Here is an 18729-nt window from a genome sequence, read left to right on the forward strand (position 1 = left end):
CCTGTTGTGGGGTTCCTCCGTTCGTCTGGACTTGTTTTTATGTCCCCTTGAGGAGTTTTGTGTGTTTCGGTCAGGAGAGGTTTAGAGCTGCTTCTTACTCTGCCGCCATCTTAACCCGGAAGCCTTGATATGGCATTTTAAATATTCAGAAGAAATGGAACCATTGAGTCTTGTCTTACTTAAGAAAGTAAGAAGATATTTTATTCATAGTATGACTTCTCAGTGAAAGGACAATTCACTAAAGGCTTCCTTCTTCTGAGTTTCATTTCATGATATGTTGTCTGAACTTCACATAAGGGAAAGCTCAAGTAGGAATGAATTGCACTCTGCAAAAAGTGTGAATGAATATTTACCCATGAGAAGGGAAGAGTAAAGAGATGAGTTAAATATCCTAAGGAAAGAGAAGTTTTATAATAGCTGCCAGGAGAAATTGGACAGTCAATCAGGAGACTTTGTAAGTTATTTGATGCTTTTCTCTAAGGAGCTTAAAGGTCATTTTAATTAATTTTCATCAAGTTCCCCAATATTGAAAAACAGGAAAGGAAGACTTTCTGAGGAATAGAAGTGGGAGAGGTCAAAGAGGAAGGGAGAGGGGCAGAAGAGTAAAAAAATGTCATCATTTCATAGCTCTGGAAGATACCAAGTTTCAGATTGGATCAAATAATTTTAGTAGCGAACTTAAATGCTAAAAAAAGAGAAAAGCTAAAAAGAGCTACAACTCAATCTTTGGCATATTTAGAGAATTGTGCTATTGTATTGGTTGTTAAACTGATATTTCAATTATATGCAACCTAGCCTTCTATGACTGTCCTGAGAAACATAAATCTGATATCTTTATGTATTGTGGTATTCTGAAGAAGCAGGTTTGATAAATGTTGTTATCTTACATGCATTGTTTCTGATTTCGCATCACATTTATTTATTTATTTATTTATGTCCATCTATCTATTGTTATTTGTGTGTTTAATTTGTTTATTTATTTATTTATTTTGAGAGAGTTAAAGCAGAGAAGGTGCTAATCTGCTAAGGAAGATGGAGATTCCTCATCAGTGAGTTTTCAATTTAATTAGAAATCCAGTGTCTACCCTGGCTGTTCAGTAAACAAGCTCTTCATGTCAAGCTTAGAATTTTTGAGAAACTATTTGAATGAGAATATTTTGAACAGTAAAATGAGACATGACCAGATGCTGAATTCTAACAAAATATATAGGGCTTTTAAAAGATGTTATCTCTTTTTCAGTTGCTTTAATAGCTGCTTCATATTTATACTCCCCATAGCATAGGTTAGCCCATTTAGGATTCTGTAAATTCATGAAAAGTTATGCTTCAAGGAGCATTTTTGGAAATATTTATCAATTTTTACTAATAATTCAGATAGTTCCTCAGGATGGGCAATTCTGCTTTGTTTCTCTGTCAGTTATGATCATTTAATTCTCTTTAACCTAGACAGAGCACCACTGATTTATCTTAAGAATTCTTCTCTTAGTATATTTCTCTAAAGAGGATAGACCCATGGATTTGGAATCGGAAGAACCAGGTTCAAATCTTGGCACTGCTCCTTAGTGCTCGTGTGACAATATCGTTTGGGACTTTGGGTCACATCAAAGATTTTAAATAGAAAGTTACCTTAAAGGTTATCCAGCTCAGGCTCCTTAGTGTACAGAAGAGGACACAGACTTAGGGAGTTTAAGCAATGTACTCAAAGCCAAATTGATAGAGATTGCAACCCAGACCTCCTGACTCCAAAACTGACACTATGCTCTATCTACAAAATGAGGGACTTAGACTAGATTGTCTATGAAGTTCCTTCTAGCCCCAAATCAAAAAACCGATGTTTTTGCATAATTTCTTATAGTTCACCTTTCATGAGGACATTCATAAAATTCTATTTTAAAAGCCACTTTTCTTTAAGTAAACATGTTCATGAGCACTATATGGAAATATTAAACAAATAGGTTGCACATACCACTTGACATTCTCATGCTGTACTTTTGCCTACTGTACATAGAAATCTTGCTATGTGACTTTTAAAGGACTGAAAGATAATTATAGTCTTCCAAGCTATATTTGATTGTTATATTTTTTTACAAATGACCTTATCATAACAGTGCTATGTTATAAGTAAGAAGGGCATAAATTTAAAAAAAATCACCAGGGAAGTAATTGTGAAAATTTATTTCCTAAGGCATTAATTTTATTTAACTTTTGAAAAGCTAAAGAGGTTCTTTCATTTAAACCAACAAGAAAGCTGATGAAAATCTTAGGACTGGAAAATATGACAAACAAAATCCTGTAATCACTACTAATAGAAGCTGCAGGGCATATAACCATTGCAAGACTTTTTTCCGCTTTCTCCATTGCTACCAGCATAGGCATAAATAAGTATTATTTCACCTGAGGCAGGTATTATGGGAGAAATATCTCTTTTTTGAGTTCATATGGCATGTCCCAAATATACTTATCACAATGCAGAAATTATAGAAATAAAAACCAAGTTTGCATTATGCTTAAGCACAGGTTCAGGACAGACAAAAGCAACACTGAATTCTGATTGGAGTTTCTGATAAGACTTTATAAAAAATTATATTAGAGAGAAAAAGAAATAATAATTTTCCATAGTAAAATTTCCGACATTTTTTAGGGTATAAAAGTTAAAAAGACAGATTCATAATACCATGCTTCCTTCAAAGTCATTAAAGTCAAATAAATTAAGAACAAATTAGCAAATGCACTCAGTTACAGATTCAGACAAAAGTGATGAGAAGGAAAGACATACAAACACGCACACACACACACACACACACACACATATACACAAAACCTCATTATCACAATGTACAATATGGCCATACTAATCCCTCTATTCTGCCACAGACTGGTAGCAAAACATGGCTGAATTATAAACTAACCCTTATCTCCTCTTCCAATAGACTGAATAATCTGGCTCAACTATTTCCTTTCAGCTTAAGTTGTATACACAAACCCCTATTGCCACACCTCCTACTACCACCAATATTATTGCCAATATGCAACTAGCCACAGTACAGACTAACTATCTTCTAAGGACAGACTGTATCCTGTTGGTTCATTCAAGTGCCTCAGAATTCTAACAATTGACCTGGTAAACTAAATAAGTTTGCAAAAGCTATATATACCAAGTCTTTACTTGCCCTATCAAGGGCTCTTTCTTAGTGAAGCAATAAATATGTTTTCTTTTCATGTTGCCACCTCTCTTTATTTGACCTTCAGTTTTGCTGACCTGATGAATGAGATTCTGCCTGGATACTGAAGGAACTCAGGCAAGTATCCCAAAGAGTGGAAATGTAAAAGCTAGTCCCATGGTCAGAAATCTGAGGGAGAACTATAGCAGAGTGTCGTTCAGACTTGGTTGTAGCATTGTAACTTTCCATATAATCATATGACCTAAGAATCCCTGTAGGGTTTGAGGGCTGGAAATGAGGATATGGCTTCAGGTTGGTCAAAGACCTAAATAATATTTTTCACTAGACATAGGGACAAAACAATCAACATGAATTTTAAACCTAATCCAATTCTGCCTCCTGGATGGGGATCCTTAGTTGTCAGCAACCTCCCATAATGCCCTAACAACTCACCCATAGTTGTGGCCTTATTCTAGGACTGACTCTTTCAATTTGATTTCATCAGTAATTATCCATGGAAAATGCTAGATAAGCCGCTCAGCAAATTGCTCCAAATGCATTTCAGCAAAGATATCTTATAGTAAATGGGGACTTTTCCCCCCTGAAAATTGATGTTTTTAAATGGGATAACTAAACAACTAGGTGGAGCAGTGGATAAAGTGTCATACTTGGAGTCAGGAACAACCAAATTCTAATTTGATCTCTCACACTTATTAACTGTGTGACCTTGGGTAAGTCATTTAATCCTGTTAGTCTCAGTTTATTCATCTGTAAAACAGGTTGGAGAAGGAAATAGCAATCCACACCAGTATCTTTGCCAAGAAAACACCAAATGGAATCATGAAGAATTGGACATTCCTGAAAAGACTCAAACTCAACAAAGCAAATTGAATTCATTCATTCAAGAAAGTTTACCAAGTAGCTATTTTGTACAATGCAAAATCAAAATGAGTAGACTTCTAAAATATGCTTGAGTATGTTCCTGTATTATAATTTCTGGTAAGTGGTCTTTCAATAAATGGAAGTACTATGGTTATCTTTTAGCCTTTCTTGAATAGAAAAGCATTAGACCTCACAAATTTAGACTAATTTTGTCAAAGCCAACCTGCTTTAGTGAAAAGATGGAATTGTACACTTTGTAAAAAAAATCAGTTTGTATTACACTTGAGAAGTTCAATATACCTTTAAAAAACTGAGAAAATGTTACCTGGAAGGCATACTTCAAATTCGTGGTTGAATAAATTTATTAGAATATTTTCATTAGTATATCAATTCAAGGTAATTATGTGCTTGGGTAATGTTTTGCTTTAAATACTTTAAACATAACCTCTCTAGCTGTATTTACCTTTTAAAATTTACTTCTCAAAGTAAATTTTTTGCAAATTTTGCAAAAGTAAATCTTTACTGTAAAACCTTATTTCAATCTGATGATGAAAGTAAATTGATGTAGTAAGAAAGAAGTGATACTCCCACTATTTTCAGCCATAGTTAAAAAAAATACAAACACTATAGTGTGTTGTTCAGTTGCAGGAGCCACATTTTCAGAGAGACCTAGATAAACTGGAGAATATCCCACAGGAGAGGAAACAGGATGATGAAGAAATTTTGAGCCATTTTATATAAAGATCAGCTGAAAGAACTAGAAATGTTTAGCCTAGAGAAAATAAGGTCATAATATCATAGATTTATAGATTCATAGCTGGTAAGGACCTCAGAGACCATACTATCCAAACGTTTCGTTTTTATAATAGTGAAATTGAAGTTCGTAGAAATTAACTTGCCTTGGGTTACACAGCTACAAAATGTCTGAGGCAGTATTCTGTAAGAAATTAAATTTATGTTTTATGTTAAATATGTAAGTTCTAAATTAATATTGTGGACAACAATTTAAAGCTATTATAACAAGTCAAAAATGACTTTAGTAGCTTTATTTACAAAGAGGTAGAAAGAGTGAAATTGGAAAAAGGTAGGTAATAGACAGGTTTTAACAAGTCTACTTACTAGTCCTTCTCCAGTGAAGTGAGGCTCAGCCCCACAGGGGCTTCCCAACGTTTGGTGGTGTCTTCAGCTAGAGTTCCACCAATACAGCCTCCTCCAAAACCAAAGCAGGAATCTCCAGAACCAATCTCTCCAGAAGCCAGGAAAGGAAGGCTAGCTACTCACCCACCCAAGACTAATTCCAAAGGAGAAGACTGAATTCCAAGTCCCAAAACAAAGTCTTCCAACAGTGAAGTCCAAAGGAGAAGTTCCAGGACAAGTCCTCCAAGAAGCAGTGCAAGAGCAAAAGTCCAAGGTCCAAGGTGTGAAGGTTGAAGGTTCCCTTGACAGCAAGTTCAAGGGCAGCCAAATGGCACAGTTATTAGAGAACTAAGTCTGGAGTCAAGAAGATTTCAGTTCAAATCTGGCCTTAGACACACATTTGCTATGTGATTTATTCTCTGTTTGTTTCAATTTCTTTATCTATAAGATGGAACAAGTTATATTTTTATTTTTCAAGATTACATATCAATACAATTTTGAATAATTTTCTAGAATTCTGCCATCCATGTTTCCCCTACCCTTCTATTCCCTTCTCTTCCCTAAGACAGAAGGCAATATAAGTTATGCATGTGTTATCATACAATGTATATATATTTCCATGTTCATCATTTTGTGGAAGAAGACATATCATTTACACTAGAAAAATAGAGGAAATATAGTGAAGAATGGCAAGCTTCAATCTGCATTCAGAGTCTGTCTGTTCCTTCTATGGTAGCAGTTTTCCCTCATGAGTCCCTTGGAGTTTTCCTAGATTCTTGCATTGTTGATATTAGTTGTTATTCACTATTGGTTATCATACATTATTTCTGTTACTAACAGTCTCCTGGTTCTCCTCATTTCACTTTGAATCACTTCATATAAGTCTTACCAGATTTGTTTGTTTTGTGATCATCTTGCCCTTCATTTCTTATGATGCAATAGTATTTCATTAAAATCATACCACAACTTGTTCAATAATTTCCCAAATGATGGAAATGCCTTAATTTTCCAGTTCTTTTCTACCACAATAATGAACTTCTATAACTACTTTTGCACAAGTAGATACTTTTCCCCCTAGTCAAAGGACATGCACAGTATGATTGCCCATTGGGCATAGTTCCAAATTGCTCTCCAGAATAGGTGTGTCCATTTACAGTTCTACCAACAGTATATTGTATCCCAGCTTTTCCACTTCCCCTCCAACATTTATCATTATCCATTTTTGTCATATAAACCAGTCTGATAGATGTGATGTCATACTTCAGATTTGTTTTCATTTGCATTTCTCTAATTAATAGAGGTTTGAAGCATTTTTTCCATATGACTAAAGATTGTTTTAAAGTATAAGGATAGTTAGAGTCGTGATATTTCTCAGATATTCCTTTTCCAGGTCTTGAGGCTTGTCCAGATAGTTGACACACTCTAAGTTTAGGGATTCCTGAATGAAGGATCTTTTCACAATTACATTATATCAATGGACACATTTTGTGTGAAACCCAAAAGTAGAAGGACCACAGAAATGTACTGGTCTACAACTTAAGGATGAAGTTACAGCTCCTTCAGGTTTCAAATGGAAGAGAGAATGAGCACAAAAAGGAAAATGATGTGGCAGTGGAATTCTTGAGTTGAAAATTTTTAAAGGTAACAAGGGTCTTATGCATAGTGTAATAAGATAACTGATCTGATTGGTACTTGATGGAAGCCTTTAATTAGTAAAAAGAGCTGGTAAATGTACAAGGTACATAAAAGTAAGGATTTGGTATTCCTTGTATTTGGGTATTCCATGCAAAGAAGAAAGTTTGAATTCTGCCTCCCAAAGTCATCGACTGCATCTTAAGTCATTATCACAAGTCATATTTTCTTTGGTTTTATTACTAGACTTCAATGACTTTGATTTTTGGTCACACAGATGCTTCTTCTACCACCATCCATGATGGAATTGACAATGTTAATTATTCTGGGTACATTATTCCTGATGCTATTGACCGCTCTCATTGTCATTTTTGTTCTTTTTTGCCATCTTCATTGTTGTTATAGTCCTTGTCTGGTCGTTGTGTGGTTGTTTGCATTCTTCTTTCCTTCCAGAGATATTAAGATTCCTTATTCTACCAGAAACCTCCAAAGCCCCATCCAATCTGCTCTTACTGTTCATTGCTCACCTCTGAAGAATAAAGATGTAGTTCACTCAACTGTTTTTGTATCCTCAACACTTAATACAGTGCCTTTAACATGGTTGGTGCTTAATAAATGTTTACGGATTGATTCATTGCTAGTGATAAGAACCTGGATAGAGGATTAGTTCATCTGAGACCAAATCCCACTCCTTTTAACCTAATCACCAAAGTTGTATTCCATCTCCAAATCCAGGTACTCTACATTACACATTCTATCACTTGTTTCCATAGGTTGTCCTCCATAATCAGAATGTCCTCTCTTTTTACCTCTACCTCTCAGAATCCTTCCTGAAAAACTTTCTGAAAAACTCAATATAAATTCCATTTGCTATATAACCCATTCTAACTCACTACTGCTGGTAATGTCCTTTCCAAATTTTCTTATATTTGTTTTGTATCTTGGATTTACTCTATGGTCTACATGTTGTCATTCTTACCCACCAAAGAGGAAAACCTCGAGAAAAGGGTAATCCAAGGTATCAAAGTGGATCAAAGTTGGCATGTTGTACATTCACTCTTTTTACTCTACCTCTCTTCTGGAAAGAAATAAAACTGGTTCCTCCCAAACTACATCTTTTTCCTCCAACCGTATGGTCCTAAGGATTATATCTGTCCCTTTGTTCACCATTCTTTTCACCCTTTCCTCTTCAGATTGAAGTCTGGAGCCTCACCTAAATCTTGCCATCCCCACCTAAAGACAAGAAACTCAGTTTATCCTAGGGGCAATGGCCTTTGGGTTCATGCAAAGTCTTTTAGTTGCTATTTTGAGGAGTTTATAAATCAAAAGTTATCACAAATTCATAATAGATCAAAATCCCCACATTAAATTAATTGCCTGACTATTCTGGACTTGGGTATAACTCTCTGTCTAAATATATTTAAATTGGCTACTGTTACTTTCTATTTATCTTGAGTATACAATAAGTATAGTGATAAATCAATATACATAATTTATTATACAGTATATCTGTACTATATAATACAATGTGTATAATATAGTCATGGATTTTTTCATGAAGCAAAATTAGAATAAATAAATTAGGATAAAAATCTTGTAAGAAGAATCATAAAGAAGTCATTTGTCAGCAAACAGTCACAGAGATCATTGAGAGGGATTTAAAATATTTCACCTCTATTCTCCAGTTCTTGAATACCTGGCAGTTACAACTTGAATTCTCTCTTTCATAGAGCAGAGGCTGTCCTAAAGCTAACCCATGACATTTAATCCCCACTCCCATAACACACATACAGAATTCTTCAGTGGCCTGATTGTTACACAGCTACTGTTGTTTCTCCCTGTCATAGCTCAAATTTCAGATCCCCTCTCTCCCCTTTCTCTACTCTCTCACAGACCATTTCAAAGCTTCCACCAACATGAGAAATTTCTTCCTCCCATTCCCAGCTTAAAAAAAATCCTATCCCTCAAATTCTTCCATGGCTATGAAGACCACAAATCCCATGATTCCTCAATGAATCTTCATACTTATTCTATCCATAGGATTATCTGAGAAACTGTTATATTTCTCCATAAGTTTTAGGATAGCTGTGTATCACTTATCAATTAATCAACAAATATTTATTAAGTGCCTCCTATGTGCCAGACAACATGCTAAGCATTGGGAATACAAAAGAGGCAAAAGGTAGGCTGCTCCCAAGGACATTACAATTTAATAGGAGAAATAATATGCAAATAGATAGATAGACAGATATGATGAATAGGAAATAATTAACAAAGGCACTCAATAAGAAGGTGGAGAAAGACTCCTGTAGAAGGTGAGATTTTATTTGGGGTTAATGAAAATCAGGAAGGCTTATAATTGGAGTTGAAGAGTGAGATCATTCCAGAAAAGAGAGTATCTTATTCATGGAAACCAGTGGGCCAGTGTTGCTACATAGAAGAGTACATGTGGAAGAAAAATGTATAAAAAGACTAGAAAGGTAGGAGAGGTTTAATTGATGAAGGACTTTGAATACCAATCAAAACATTTTGTATTTGCTTCTGGAGACAATAGGGAACCACTAGAATTCGCTGAGTAGGAGGTGATATACTTTATCAAGGTGATATACTTTATAAAGCTCTGTACTTTAGGAAAATCATGTTAGTGACTGAATGGAGGATGGATTAACATAGAGATGGTAACTGAATTCATGGGAATGGATAAGAGTATCAAGTGAAGTAGTATAAAGGGAGAACAGAAGATTAGCTGGGATAGAATTTTGAAGAATGTCTATAGTTAGAAGGAATGATCTTGAAGAAGATACAGCAAAACAAACAGAAGAAGGGGAAGTCAGATAGAGTGGAGGAAAACCAAGAGAGAATGGTATCCTAAACATCTATGGAGAAGAGAATATCAAGAATAAAAAGTGATTGGCAATGTTAAAGGTTATCAGAAATAAGTCAGTATAGCATCAAAACACAGATCAGTTCTTGAAAATAAAACAAATATGGCTAACCCAAAAGCCCACATAATCACCTTATTCAAAGCAAGTAGACATCAATAATAAATAGTTTAATTGTAGAACAATGCAAAGTATCCACTGACGGGCTGCTTTAGAGACTACAAAATCAGTATTATATGCAATACATAAGATATGTATCATTGCTATTTAATCATTTTTTAATAGTATCAGAATGGTTTGCCATTTACTTCTCCATCTAATTTTACAGATGAAGAAAACTGAAGCAGTGTGAAGTGACTTTCCTAGGGCCACACAGCTAGTAAGTGTCTAAAACCAGATTCAAACTGAGGAAAAGGAGTCTTCCTGACCATGCCCTGTGCTCTACCCATTGTGCAACCTAATTGGCCTTTTAGATATTTATATACCATAGTAATGCACACTTATCCATATTGCACAAGTAAATACACATATCAGAAAATAAAAATAAGGCGTTAATAATAACACTAGGTCTACAAAATAATAAAACATAAAAAATTCTATACAAACAAAAAGAAAAAAGCAAAATAATTCATAATTAGCAGGCTAGTGTAACTATAATAAAAGATGTTAGTACAAAAATTAGCAAATAAACATAAATAGGTTTCAATGAGGTGGAGCCAAGATCACAGAATAAAAGTAGGGTAGCTTGAAACTACCATGAGAATCCTCTCTGACCAATCTTAAAATAATGCTACAAAACAAATACAGGAGTGAAAAAACCAACAAGAAGACAAAGTAAAGCAACTTTTGTAAAGAGAACAAATTGAAAGGTAGTCAGAGAACATCTGGGATACTGCTAGCAGGAAGCTACAGCAAGGGGTAAGGAGCAAGCCAACAGCAACCCCCAAAACAACACACACAACTCTACTGTTCTCAGTTCTGAACCCAGGCCAAAGCTAACATCCAGACCATAAGACCCTGTCTGGGCGAATAGTGGTCCAAGTCAATACACAACTGTTAAAATTCCTTAAACCTTTGGTGAAGACTGGAATTCTAGCCCTGGGTAGTCTATGCTGTGTAGCCTGACCTGTGTGGGCCCAGAGAGAGTTTAGAAATTGCAGTCCAGGCTTTTGGTGAGTAACTAAATCCCAGTTTGGGATAGTTGGGGGACCCAGAGCTAGGTCCACAATCCCTGGAAAGGCAGTGCCTGAGGTGCTAGCTTGAGAGAGCCTGGCTGACTCTTGCCAATGCTCAAGTCAGAGCCCCAGGGGAGGACAGTTTGCTTTTTCTGCCTAAGTGACCTGATTAAGTCCAGAGTGAGATCAAAAGTCTACATCCAAGCCTGAGGCTAGAATTTCAACTATCAGAAGTCTCAGGGGGTGATTGAATAAGCAGTGGGAGGTTCTTAGAGCTCCCAGTCCACAAACTATCATACTGTCTTGGAAGAACTGAAACTTGCAGAAACCCAGAAATAAGGAAAAGGGTAGCATCAAGGAAGAACTGTAGTTTAAGAGGGTATACTATGCTCTCAGAGAATAGAGTCTACTTTTAAAATAAAACTGAAAGTTAAGAAAAAGACTGAGAAAATGATTAAACAAGTAAAAATAAAATACCTAATAATAGAGAATGTTTATGGAGACACCTATCAAACAAAACTGAGTATATACTTTCAGGGGAAAGAATGATCATTCAATAAAACAGAAGATTTCCAAGCATTCCTGAGGAAAAGATGAATTTTATGAAAACTACAAAACACTTTCAACACAATTAAAACTAGATGTAAATAATTGAAAAATATTTTTTGCTTATGTGTAGAATGAGTGACTATAATAAAAATGACAATCCTACCCAAATTAGTTGACCTATTCAGTGCCATACCTATCAAACAACCAAGAAACATTTTTATTGAATTAGAAAAAAAATTATAACAACATTTATTTGGAAGAACAAAAAATCAAGAATATCAAGAGAACTGTGAAGATAGGATTAACTCTTTCCTTGCCTATTTCTAGCTAAACAAATCAAGAACTCAAAGCATACCTACTTAACACTAAGTAAGAGAATTAATGAGTCTTTTACTAGAGTAAACTCACAAGTCCAAAGGCTACTGACACCCTCCTGGGGAAGTGCAAGGCAAATTGAAAGACTGCTATGGGTTCCAGTAAAGTGAGGAAGGGACAAAAAGCGCATAGAAAAAGAACTATAAAAAGTACTGAACTTCCTGTCCAAGGGACTTCTCTTTTGGACTTCTTTGAAGTTCATCTTTGGACACTCTGCATTGGTAAGCTTGACTGAAGGAGGAGAGTCTTTCCCTGGATCCTACATCATCTTGCTCGGTAAGTAGCTGACTTTCCTTTTCTGGCTTCTGGAGAGAATGGTTCTGGAGGGGCCTTCCTTTCCTGGAGGATGCTGCATTGGTAGAATTCTAGCTGAAGACATCACTGGACTTCTGGCTTGAAGATAACCAGGAAATCCACGTGAGGACAAGGGAAATGCCGTAGCCCCTGTGGGGCTGAGCCTCAATTCACTGGAGAAGGACTGGTAGGGTTATTAAAATCTGTCCATTTAGGTACATTTTTCCACTTTCACTCTTTCCACCTCTTTGTAAATAAAGCTGCTAAAAGTCATTTTGTCTTAAACTAATATTTTTAAATCAGTGACCACAATATTACTTTAGAACTTTCATATTAGCATAAAAACTAAAAATTTGATTTCTTATAGAATTAGTTTAAAAAAATGTAAAGGTTTGGGGCCTACCAGTACCAGATCTTAAACTGTACTATTAAGCAGTGGTCATCAAAAAATATGGTACTGGCTAAGAGACAGAAGGGAGGATCAGTAGAATAGACTTGGGGTAAATGACCTCAACTAGATAGTGTATGATAAACCCAAAGATCCCAGCTTTTCATACAAAACCCCACTATTTGAGAAAAACTGCTGGGAAAATTGTAAAAGAGTATGGGAAAGATTATGTTTAGATCAACATCTCACAATGTATTCCAAGATAAATTCAGAATGTGTACAACCAAAATTTGAAGGAAAACAACAAATTAGAAAAAAAAATTATAACAGAAACCTCTGACAAAGGTCTAATTTCTCAAATTTATGAGGGGTTAAATCAATTATATAAAGAATCAGGCCATTCCTCAAATGATAAATGGGCAAGGGTCATGAATAGGCAGTTTTCAGATAAAGAAATCATCAAAACTATCAATAAGCACATGAAAAAGTGTTCTAAATCTCTTATAATTAGAGGATGCAAATCAAAACAACTCTGAGGTACTGCCTCACACCTAGCAGATTGGCCAATATGACAGCAAAGGAACATATAAATGTTGGAGGGAATGTGGCAAAATTGGGACACTAATGATTTGCTGGTAGAGTTGTAAATTGATCCAACCTTTTTGAGTGGCAAAATGGAACTACATTCAAAGGGCTCTAAAAGACTGCCTACCCTTTGATCCAGCCATACCACTGTTGAATTTATACCCCAAATATATAATAAGAAAAAAATGTATAAAACTACTTATAGCTGCTCCCTTTTTGGTGGAAAAAAATTGGAAAATGAGGGGATGTTCATTGAATAGGGAATGGTTGAACTTATTGTGATATCTGTTGGTGATGGAATGTTATTGTGCTAAAAAGAATAATAAAATGGAGGAATTCCATGTGAACTGGAATAACCTTCAGGAAGTGAGGCAGAGTGAAAGGAGCAGAACCAGGAGAACATTATACACAGAGATGGATACACTGTGGCACAATCAAATGTAATTGACTTCTCTACTAGCAGCAGTGCAATGATCCTGGACAATTTTAAGGGACTGATGAGAAAGAATGCTATCCACATCCAGAGAAAGATCTGTGGAAGTAGAAACAGAGAAGAAAAACAATTGCTTGATCCCATCATTCAATGGGTATATGACTGAGTATGTTGACTCTAAATGATTACTCTATTGCAAATATTAATAATAAGGACATAGGTCTTGATGTAAAACACATGTAAAACCCAGTGAAATTGCTCATTGACTATGGGAAGGAATGGGAGGAGGGAAGGGAAAGAACATGTATCATGTAACCATTGAAAAATATTCTAAATTATTTAATCATATAAATAAAGCAATTTTTAAAAATTAAAAAATTAAAAAAACTACTTGGATAATTGGAAAACAGTATGGCCTAAGGTAGGTATAGACTGATATCTCACAACCTATACCAAGATATTGTCAAAATGTATATATGACTTAAATATAAAAAGTGATATCATAACTGAATTAGGGGAACACAATATTTTATCTGTCAAGACTTTGAAAAATGGAAGAATTTATGAGCAAACAAGAGATAGAGAGTATTATAAGATGTAAAATGAATAATTTTTATTATATTAAATTAAAATGGGTTCATACAAACAAAACTAGTCTAACCAAAATTAGAAGGTAAAGGAGAAAATGGGAAACCTTTTTTAACATATGTCTCTGATAAAGGTCTAATTTCTTTAATTTATAAAGAATTTAGTCAAATTCATCTGATAAAGGTCTAATTTCTTTAATTTATAAAGAATTTAGTCAAATTCATAATACAAGCCACTCCCCAACTGACAAAAGGCCAAAAGATAGGAACCAGCAATTTTCAGGTGAAGAAATCAAAGCCATGGATAATCACATGAAAAAAATGTTCTAAATAATTCTTGATTAGATAAATTCAAATTACACAACACTGAGGTACCACTTCACATCTATCAGATTAGCCAATATGGCACAAAAGTGTTTATTTTGGAGGGGCTGTGGTGAAATTAGGACACTAATGCATTGTTGGTGGATTTGTGAACTGATCCAATTATTCCGAAGGGCAATTTGAAACTATACCGAAAGGGCTATAAAACTGTGCATAATTTTTGATCCCATAATACCACTACTGGGTCTGTATCCCAAAGTGATGATAAAAAGGGGAAAGGACCTTCTTGCAAAAAAGAAATATTTATAGCAGCTCTTTTTTGCAGTGGCAAAGAATTTGAAATTGAGTGGTTGTCCATCAATTGGGGAATGGCTGAACAAATTATAGTATTTTTTAATAATAGAATGCTATTGTACTATAAGAAATGATAAGTGAGATGATTTCAGAAAAAGCTGAAAAATTCTGTGGGAACTGATATAAAGTGAAATAAGGGGAAATGGGAGAAACTTGTACACAATAACAGCAATATTGGATGATGATTATCTGTGAAAATTTGGCTACCCCAAGCAATGCATTGATCTGGGACAAGCCTGAAAGATTGATGACAGGGAATGCTATCCCCTTTTACTGAAAGAACTGTTGTATTCATCTTTCTGATCAGTGTATTTTTGGGTTTATTTTGGGGTTTGGTTATGTAAGTCTTTGTTCTTAAAACAATGTGGAAATGTGTTTTGCATGGCAATAAAAATTTTAAAATAAACAAATAATAAAATAGAAACAATCATAAATACATGCATCAATGAACATATGCAATTATATCATGATACATACTACATGGATAAACATGAAATTATCATCTGGTTACATATTCCTCTGGAACTTGTTATGCAAATATGGGTATTAGTTGAGTAGTCTTTGTTTTTCTGTGAATTACTAAACTGCATGACTCTATCTCTGAGCTAGTTGAAGGTATGGGCTTCTCATAATCCTCATTAGAACTATAGTCTTAGGGGCAGCTGGGTAGCTCAGTGGAGTGAGAGTCAGGCCTAGAGACAGGAGGTCCTAGGTTCAAACCCGGCCTCAGGCACTTCCCAGCTGTGTGACCCTGGGCAAGTCACTTGACCCCCATTGCCCACCCTTACCAATCTTCCACCTATGAGACAATACACCGAAGTACAAGGGTTTAAAAAAAAAAAGAACTATAGTCTTAAATTTTTTTTTAAAAAGAACTATAGTTTTGTATCCCTAATTTGAGCATGTAGTTACCCAAGCTTACTAGCTGTGCTATTGCATTCTGTGAGGTATATTGGTACTATGAAGTACTTTTCAGAAAACATTTTGCTTCTCGGTTCAATTCTCTACCATTATTTGAATTCATTATGTTATATATAGCACTCAGTCTTTTTTACTCAAAATGTCAGTTCCTGTGCTCATGTCTAGATTAGACAGTCACTGTGTAGATGACAGGTCATCTCTTTTGCTTAGAATCCATTGAATTGAGTTTCTATAGGTTTCTCCTGACTATTAGGGATTTAAACTAACTCACCTAAATAGGCATACAAGTATATAGAGTGGATTGTCTTTGCAGATTCCCTCCACAAGAGCATAGAAATATTTTGTAAAGAAGCAAATTAAACTGATCTCTCCTCAACTTAGTGTACAGTAATTTTTCATCAGTGTGCAAATTGTGTGCCCCATAAATATTCAGATTTCTCAGCCAAATTGTATTACCTTATTGAAGGTTTAGGCAACCAATTAGAATATCTCACAATTGTTTCTTCTAAGCTCAGTGGTTAGGTATTCTTAGATTCTCTTGACCAAAAGACATGTTAGTTGTGTTTGAAGTCTTTTCATCCTTAAATACTCCAAAACAGAAGCCAATAGGCAAGCACAGCTCATTCCCAGTTATCAGCAAGCAGGATATAAAGCTGGTAAGATTATTCCTGGTAGAAATGTATGTTGATTAGGGAAGGCCACATATTGGTTCCATTGATATTTTTGTTTTGACCATTGTGTCCCTAACAAGTTAATCATTGTGTGGTTGCATTTAGACTAAGATCTTTTTAAAGGTTGTATGATCTTGAAGAATTCATGATGTCAGCCAAAGCTAACCTTTCCTTGAGCAATGTACTTTGACAGTCTGTTATTGAAGAAAATTATTAATAATAGTAATATTATATTAATTATCAGATTGATTAAATATATTAATGATATGATAATTAATAAAAATACTATGCTCAGGGATTCAGATTTATCAGGCCAAAACTATTTAATTTTATGTTAATCTATATACAAGCTATTTCTATTTTGAAAAAAGAGATGCTTAAACTCTTTAAAACAAAAATCCAATTAAGTATATTAAATTAAATATAAATTACAAATAAATTATATATAAGTAATGCATATTGTATATATACCATAAATTAAATATATTAAATTAAAAGGTTACAAGAAAAGAAAGTTTTAAGTGTACATTATTTTGTAAATTTAGTAAATGAAAAATAAAATATAACTATTTAGCATCCACTGTTCCGTCAACAGCAATTAATTTTGGATTAAATTATGTTAAAATATGAAGGGAGAATAAATCAAATGGAAAAAATATTAGAAGAATAAAAGTTCAATTCATGTATGACACATAATAGCTGTATTATTTAGCCAATCGCTTAATATCCTAGAGCTCTAAGAAACTCTCTAAAACTCCAGATTTCTTTTTTTATTTCCTTTCTATTTTTCTGCAATTACATGTAAAAACAGTTTCCAACATTTTTCAAAGATTGTCTTGAATTTTTTCCCTCTCCTGTTCTCTCCCCTATCCATTGCTACCCTAACCAGCTGAGAAAGCAAGCAATATCACATAGATTTTACCTTTATGATCATGTAAACTTTTTCTATATTCATCCCTTTGTGGATGGGAACTGGAACAAAAAAATTAAGAAAGTTAAAAAAATTTCTTTGGTCTGGATTCAGACTCCATCAGTTCTTTCTCTGAAAGTAGATGGCATTTTTTAAAAATCATGATTCTTTTGGGATTTTTTAGATCATTGTATTGCTGAGAATTGCTGAGCTAGATTATTAACAGTCCTTCATTGTACAGTATCCCTGACAATGTGTACAATGTTCTTCTGGTTCTGCTTATATCACTCTGATTCAATTTGTATTGTCTTTCCTTAGATCCTTCTGCTCATCATTTCTTATAGTATTCCATTAAAATCAAATATTATACTTTACCCAGTCATTCTACAATTGATGTTTATTTCCTCACTTTCTAATTCTTTGACCCTACAAAAAGAACTGCTTTAAATACTTTTGTACATATACATCCTTCCTGGTTTTATTTATCTTTTGTGGATATAAACCTTGCAATGATATTACTGGATCAAAGAGTATGTACTCTTTTATAGTCTTTTTAGCTCAGGATCAAACTCCTCTCCAGAATGATTGAATTATTTCACAATTCCCCAACAGTACATTAGTGTTTCAATTTTCCCACATCCCTTCTAAGTTTTGTCATTTTCCTTTTCTGTCAAAATTTTCAATCTGCTAGATGTGGAGTGGTACCTCAGAGTAGTTTCAATTTGAATTTCTCTAATTAATAGTGCTTTAGAGTATTTTTCCATGACTATAGAAAGCTTTAATTATTTTGTCCGAAATTGTCCGTTCATGTCTTTTGAGCATTTATCAATTGGAGAATGGCTTGTATTATTATATATTCATATTATGACAATTTCTATACATATTTGAGAAATGAGGCCTTTATTAAAGAAACTTGTAAAATATTTTACCATTATGATTACTGTCCATTGCTCTCCATATTATTTCTCTATTTAATTTCTCATCATTACCTTCCCCAGTTGGTAAAATAGGTTTCTATACCCAATTGATTGTGTTTTTCCCTCCTTGAGCCAATTCCGATTAGAGAAAGGGCCACATGCCACTTTCCTACCTCCCCATTTCCCTCTCCATGACAAAAGCTCTTTCATCTCTTATTTGTAATAATTAACTCCCATTCTATTCTCCCTTTTTCTTCTCCCAATGCATTTCTCTTTTCATGATTTAATTTTATTTTTCATATCATCCCATCATTTTAAATACACACAACCTTGCCTTTTGCATATATATTTTCTCCTAATTTCCCTAAAAATTACAAAGTTCTTAGGTATCATTAGAATCATCTTCCCATCTAGGTATATAAACAGTTTAATATTGATTACCTTTTTTATGATTTCTTTTGAATCTTGTCTTCAAGAGTCAAATTTTCCATTCACCACTGGGCTTTTCATCAGGAATGTTAGAAAATCCTCTATTTCATTGAATGCCCATTT

This window comes from Gracilinanus agilis, chromosome 2 (genome assembly GCF_016433145.1).
Source record: "Gracilinanus agilis isolate LMUSP501 chromosome 2, AgileGrace, whole genome shotgun sequence".
Classification (NCBI taxonomy): Eukaryota; Metazoa; Chordata; class Mammalia; order Didelphimorphia; family Didelphidae; genus Gracilinanus; species Gracilinanus agilis.